This window comes from Triticum urartu, chromosome 1A, assembly GCF_056163025.1.
Source record: "Triticum urartu cultivar PI428250 chromosome 1A, HENAU_Tu73, whole genome shotgun sequence".
In the NCBI taxonomy this organism is placed as follows: domain Eukaryota; kingdom Viridiplantae; phylum Streptophyta; class Magnoliopsida; order Poales; family Poaceae; genus Triticum; species Triticum urartu.
In genome coordinates, this window is record NC_141873.1 from 590,254,871 (window position 1) to 590,262,877 (window position 8,007).

Sequence of the window (8,007 nt, forward strand, 5' to 3'; positions counted from 1 at the left end):
ATCTGGCAACCAAGAATGCGTTTGTCGCACACGAGACCTGTCGCCGCACTTGGAAAGGCCTCACCATGATGAGCAATGAAGCTGAACTGCAAGAGAATGGCTTCAGAGAGAGATTCCAATTTGACTCCACGCCTCCAAGAAGAGCTGTGATGCGAAGCACACCATCACTTGAAGAGTCAGAATTCTCTTCTTCTTCTGCAACCGTGTCTGCCCGGATTATTGAAGAAGACGACGACGCGACATCATCTCCACCTGCTTCAACACACGTCGAATCTGCACCAAGCTCATCTGCACCGCCACCAAACAACTCCACCGATCCTGCTGCGCCTGAGAACGCGTAGAAAACTCTATGTCTTCAAACCTTTTTGGTCATCACTGACAAAAGGGGGAGAAGCATGATGTTTATAGTCTTCAAGCGGGTCACTTTGGGCGGGTGCCTCTATATTTTGCTACATTTTGCTTCATGCTTACAACTCCCGTTTTTGCTAAATTTGCTTCTTTGAGTTGTAACACTTAGCCTTGATGGCCGTCTGCTACCTGCTTGCCACTCCGTTATGCAAAGATAAATTCCGCACTCATCTCTTACTGCAGACGTCCATTTTCCATCATGCATGTCATTATCTTCATATACTTTCACATGCATAGTGGATTGTCATCATAAGTTGAAGTGGATCTCCACAAGTACAACCTGCCATGTGCATTTGCATTCAAAAGGCAAATTACTTATATGCACATCTTCAGGGGGAGCCCTTGCAACTTATGAAGACAAATTCCTTTACTATTTCACAAATAATGTTCCCCGTTGAAAACTTCAACTAGTTTTTCATCAATCACCAAAAAAGGGGAGATTGTAAGTGCATCTAGTGCCACCCCTAGTTGGTTTTGGAGTATTGACGACAAACCTAGTTGAGGGACTAACGTGTTTGTGAGAATTGCAGGAAAACACAGGTAGAAGTCCCTCATTGATTCGGTTTTATTACCAGAGATGACCCCTAAAAATGTACGAAGACATTGAAGACAATGGTGGTTTATGAAGATATTCATATTGAAGACAATGACATGAGAAGACTCCCTATGAAGCTTATGGAACTCGAAGACTTAGAACCTTCGTAGTTTTATTTCATTTATGTTGTGTCATAGGAATCACCGTACTGTTAAGTGGGGTCCAAGAGAACCAGTCAGAATGACTGAAGTGATGCCTAATTCAAATCCTATGTCTTCAAACGAAGACTTTGAGAGAAAATCTTGTCCAGAGTCAGACAAGTCAGCTTTACTTGTAGCCCAAGTAAAGTTGCCGTGTGAGTTCAAAATTCGACCGTTGGTACACGTGTCAGTTCCTTAGTGACCCAGGGTCATTTCGGACAGATCAGGTCGGGTTGCCAAGTGGCTATAAATAGTCCACCCCCCACAACCTTAAATGGTTGGCTGCTCAGATTTCAGTGCACGGCTTTTGTCGTTTGAGAGCAACCCACCTCGAAGCCTTTGAGAGAAAAATTCCTAGTGAGGAGAAAAGCCCTAACCACCCAGAGCCAGAGTAAATTGGGCATCACTTAAGTCTTCTTGTCTGTGTGATCTGAAGACTTATTACACTTGAGGACTGTGCATACTCCAGACGGTTAGGCGTCGCGTTCTGAGCATCCAAGAGAAATTGTGGATTGCCAGTAAACGAAGTCTGTGAAGGTTTGGGAGTCTACCTTGAAGACTTACCTGAGTGATTGCGCGAGGTCTGTGTGACCTTAGCTCAAGGAGAAAACGGTGAGGACTGGGTGTCTTGGACTAAGTGTCCTTGACTGGGTGTCCGGGACTGTGTGTCCTTTGGTTTAAATACCTAGCCGCTCCAACCAGACGTACAGTTGTCACAGCAACTGGAACTGGTCCAACAAATCATTGTCTTCAACGTGTCACTGGTTTCATCTTCACTTCCTTTTACTTACAGTTATTCATTGTGAAGCCATTGCATGCTTGCTTTATCTTTTGTCTTCACAACATGAATGTATGATCTATTTGGCTTCATAACTTCTTCCTACCTGATCCTTATTACACTGAAGCTGTTTGTCATTGCGCTTTCACTCTATTGAATACATGACCATGGCTGGCCTAGTGTAATCTAACTTCCGCTGCATAGTGATAGGCATAATCTTCACTGTTTGTCTTCATAACTCTCACGTTTTGAAGACTTTCATAAAAATCGCCTATTCACCCCCCCTCTAGTCGATATAACGCACTTTCAACAACGCTTCCGCTGTCGGTCTACAAGGGTACGTAGATCACACTCTCCCCTCTCGTTGCTATGCATCACCATGATCTTGCGTGTGCGTAGGAATTTTTTTTGAAATTACTACGTGTTGGGTTTCGTAGTAATTACTATGTATGATCTACATACCTAGTAGATCGACAACGGAAGCGTTTGGTTGATGTAGTCGTACGTCTCCACGATCCGACCGATCAAGCACCGAAACTACGGCACCTCCGAGTTCTAGCACATGTTCAGCTCGATGACGATCCCCGGACTCCGATCCAGCAAAGTGTCGGGGAAGAGTTCCGTCAGCACGACGGCGTGGTGACGATCTTGATGTACTACTGCTGCAGGGCTTCGCCTAAGCACCGCTACAATATTATCGAGGACTATGGTGGCTGGGGGCGCCGCACACGGCTAAGGAATAGATCACGTGGATCAACTTGTGTGTCTCTAGGGTGCCTCTGCCTCAGTATATAAAGGACTAAAGGGGGGAGGCCGGCCGGCCACATAGGGCGCGCCAGGAGAGTCCTACTCCCTCTGGGAGTAGGATCCCCCCCAATCCTAGTTGGAATAGGACTCGCGGAGGGGGAAAAGAGAGAGAGGGGCCGACCCCCTCTCCTTGTCCAATTCGGACCAAGGGAGGGGAGGGGCGCGCGGCCCACTATGGGCTGCCTCTTCTCTTTTCCACTAAGGCCCAATAAGGCCCATCTAGCTCCCCCGGGGGTTCCGGTACTCCGGTAAAATCCCGATTTCACCCGGAACACTTACGATATCTAAACATAGGCTTCCAATATATCAATCTTTATGTCTCGACCATTTCGAGACTCCTCGTCATGTCGGTGATCACATCCGGGACTCCGAACAACCTTCGGTACATCAAAATGCATAAACTCATAATATAACTGTCATCGTAACTTTAAGCGTGCGGACCCTACGGGTTCGAGAACAATGTAGACATGACCGAGACACGTCTCAGGTCAACAACCAATAGCGGGACCTGGATGCCCATATTGGCTCCTACATATTCTACGAAGATCTTTATCGGCCAGACCACATAACAACATACGTTGTTCCCTTTGTCATCGGTATGTTACTTGCCCGAGATTCGATCGTCGGTATTCCAATACCTAGTTCAATCTCGTTATCGGCAAGTCTCTTTACTCCTTATGTAATACATCATCCCGCAACTAACTCATTAGTTTGCAATGCTTGCAAGGCTTAAGTGATGTGCATTACCGAGAGGGCCCAGAGATACCTCTCCGACAATCGGAGTGACAAAACCTAATCTCAAAATACGCCAACCCAACATGTACCTTTGGAGACACCTGTAGTACTCCTTTATAATCACCCAGTTACGTTGTGACGTTTGGTAGCACCCGAAGTGTTCCTCCGGCAAACGGGAGTTGCATAATCTCATAGTTATAGGAACATGTATAAGTCATGAAGAAAGCAATAGCAACATACTAAACGATCGGGTGCTAAGCTAATGGAATGGGTCATGTCAATCAGATCATTCACTTAATGATGTAATCCTGTTAATCAAATAACAACTCCTTGTTTATGGTTAGGAAACATAACCATCTTTGATTAACGAGCTAGTCAAGTAGAGGCATACTAGTGACACTCTGTTTGTCTATGTATTCACACATGTATTATGTTTCCGGTTAATACAATTCTAGCATGAATAATAAACATTTATCATGATATAAGGAAATAAATAATAACTTTATTATTGCCTCTAGGGCATATTTCCTTCAGTCTCCCACTTGCACTAGAGTCAATAATCTAGATTACACAGTAATGATTCTCACACCCATGGAGCCTTGGTGCTGATCATGTTTTGCTCGTGGAAGAGGCTTAGTCAACGGGCCTGCAATATTCAGATCCGTATGTATCTTGCAAATCTCTATGTCTCCCACCTGGACTAGATCCCGGATGGAATTGAAGCGTCTCTTGATGTGCTTCGTTCTCTTGTGAAATCTGGATTCCTTTGCCAAGGCAATTGCACCAGTATTGTCACAAAAGATTTTTATTGGACCCGATGCACTAGGTATGACACCTAGATCGGATATGAACTCCTTCATCCAGACTCCTTCATTTGCTGCTTCTGAAGCAGCTATGTACTCCGCTTCACATGTAGATCCCGCTACAACACTTTGTTTAGAACTGCACCAACTGACAGCTCCACCGTAAACACGTATCCGGTTTGCGATTTAGAATCGTCCGAATCAGTGTCAAAGCTTGCATCAACGTAACCTTTTACGATGAGCTCTTTGACACCTCCATATATGAGAAACATATCCTTAGTCCTTTTCAGGTATTTCAGGATGTTCTTGACCGCTGTCCAGTGATCCACTCCTGGATTACTTTGATACCTCCCTGCTAGACTTATAGCAAGGCACACATCAGGTCTGGTACACAGCATTGCATACATGATAGAGCCTATGGCTGAAGCATAGGGGACATCTTTCATATTCTCTCTTTCTTCTGCAGTGGTCGGGCATTGAGTTTTACTCAACTTCACACCTTGTAACACAGGCAAGAACCCTTTCTTTTCTTGATCCATTTTGAACTTTTTCAAAACTTTGTCAAGGTATGTGCTTTGTGAAAGTCCAATTAAGCGTCTTGATCTATCTCTATAGATCTTAATGCCTAATATGTAAGCAGCTTCACCGAGGTCTTTCATTGAAAAACTCTTATTCAAGTATCCCTTTATGCTATCCAGAAATTCTACATCATTTCCAATTAGTAATATGTCATCCACATATAATATCAGAAATGCTACAGAGCTCCCACTCACTTTCTTGTAAATACAGGCTTCTCCAAAAGTCTGTATAAAACCAAATGCTTTGATCACACTATCAAAACGTTTATTCCAACTCCGAGAGGCTTGCACCAGTCCATAAATGGATCCATTTATTCTCAATTGCTTGCCGATCATCGGGCAAGTCAACCAAAGTCCATACTTTGTTCTCATACATGGATCCCATCTCAGATTTCATGGCTTCAAGCCACTTTGCGGAATCTGGGCTCACCATCGCTTCTTCATAGTTCGTAGGTTCATCATGATCTAGTAGCATGACTTCCAGAACGGGATTACCGTACCACTCTGGCGCGGATCTTACTCTGGTTGATCTACGAGGTTCAGTAGTATCTTCTTCTGAAGTTTCATGATCGTTATCATTAGCTTCCTCACTAACTGGTGTAGGTGTCATAGAAACAATTTTCTGTGATGTACTACTTTCCAATAAGGGAGCAGGTACAGTTACCTCGTCAAGTTCTACTTTCCTCCCACTCACTTCTTTCGAGAGAAACTCCTTCTCCAGAAAGTTTCTGAATTTAGCAACAAAAGTCTTGCCTTCGGATTTGTGATAGAAGGTGTATCCAATAGTCTCCTTTGGATATCCTATGAAGACACATTTCTCTGATTTGGGTTCGAGCTTATCAGGTTGAAGCTTTTTCACATGAGCATCGCAGACCCAAACTTTCAGAAACGACAACTTTGGTTTCTTGCCAAACCACAGTTCATAAGGCGTCGTCTCAACGGATTTTGATGGTGCCCTATTTAACGTGAATGCGGCCGTCTCTAGAGCGTATCCCCAAAACGATAGCGGTAAATCAGTAAGAGACATCATAGATCGCACCATATCCAGTAAAGTACGATTACGACGTTCGGACACACCATTACGCTGTGGTGTTCCGGGTGGCATGAGTTGCGAAACTATTCCACAATTTTTTAAATGTACACCAAACTCGTAACTCAAATATTCTCCTCCACGATCAGATCGTAGAAACTTTATTTTCTTGTTACGATGATTTTCAACTTCACTCTGAAATTCCTTGAACTTTTCAAACGTTTCAGACTTATGTTTCATTAAGTAGATATACCCATATCTGCTTAAATCATCTGTGAAGGTGAGAAAATAACGATATCTGCCACGAGCCTCAATATTCATCGGACCACATACATCTGTATGTATGATTTCCAACAAATCTGTTGCTCTCTCCATAGTACCGGAGAACGGTGTTTTAGTCATCTTGCCCATGAGGCACGGTTCGCAAGTACCAAGTGATTCAGAATCAAGTGGTTCCAAAAGTCCATCAGTATGGAGTTTCTTCATGCGCTTTACACCGATATGACCTAAACGGCAGTGCCACAAATATGTTGCACTATCATTATCAACTCTGCATCTTTTGGCTTCAACATTATGAATATGTGTATTACTACTATCGAGATTTAACAAGAATAGACCACTATTCAAGGGTGCATGACCATAAAAGATATTACTCATATAAATAGAACAACCATTATTCTCTGATTTAAATGAATAACCGTCTCGCATCAAACAAGATCTAGATATAATGTTCATGCTCAACGCTGGCACCAAATAACAATTATTCAGGTCTAATATTAATCCCGAAGGTAGATGTAGAGGTAGCGTGCCGACTGCGATCATATCGACTTTGGAACCGTTTCCCACACGCATCGTCACCTCGTCCTTAGCCAATCTTCACTTAATCCGTAGTCCCTGTTTCGAGTTGCAAATATTAGCAACAGAACCCGTATCAAATACCCAGGTGCTACTGCGAGCATTAGTAAGGTACACATCAATAACATGTATATCACATATACCTTTGTTCACCTTGCCATCCTTCTTATCCGCCAAATACTTGGGGCAGTTCCGCTTCCAGTGACCAGTCTGCTTGCAATAGAAGCACTCAGTTTCAGGCTTAGGTCCAGGTTTGGGTTTCTTCTCTTGAGTAGCAACTTGCTTGACGTTCTTTTTGAAGTTCCCCTTCTTCTTCCCTTTGCCCTTTTTCTTGAAACTAGTGGTCTTGTTGACCATCAACACTTGATGCTCCTTCTTGATTTCTACCTCCGCAGCTTTCAGCATCGCGAAGAGCTCGGGAATAGTCTTATTCATCCCTTGCATATTATAGTTCATGTGTTGGGGAACGTAGTAATTTCAAAATTTTCCTACGCACACGCAAGATCATGGTGATGCATAGCAACGAGAGGGGAGAGTATGATCTACGTACCCTTGTAGATCACAACGGAAGCGTTGACACAACGTAGAGGAAGTAGTCGTACGTCTTTTTCCCGATCCGACCGATCCAAGCACCGTTACTCCGGCACCTCCGAGTTCTTGGCACACGTACAGCTCGATGACGCTCCCCGGGCTCCGATCCAGCAAAGCTTCGGGGATGAGTTCCGTCAGCACGACGGCATGGTGACGATGATGATGTTCTACCGACGCAGGGCTTCGCCTAAGCACTACAACGATATGACCGAGGTGGAATATGGTGGAGGGGGGCACCGCACACGGCTAAGGAACGATCACGAAGATCAACTTGTGTGTTCTAGGGTGCCCCCTTGCCTCCGTATATAAAGGATCCAAGGGGGGGGGGGGTGCGGCCGGCCTAGAGGAGGCGCGCAGGAGGAGTCCTACTCCTACCGGGAGTAGGACTCCCCTCCCGTTCCTTGTCCAACTAGGAGAGGTGGAGGGAGAGAAGGAAAGGGGGTGCGCCCCCCTCCCTCCTTGTCCAATTCGGACTAGGGGGATAGGGGGCGCGTGGCCTGCCCTGGCAGCCCCTTCCTCTTCTCCACATTAGGCCCATAAGGCCCATTAACCCCCGGGGGGGTTCCGGTAACCCCCGGTGCTCCTGTTTTATCCAAAACTTTCCCGGAACCCTTCCGGTGTCCGAATATAGTCGTCCAATATATCAATCTTTATGTCTCGACCATTTCGAGACTCCTCGTCATGTCC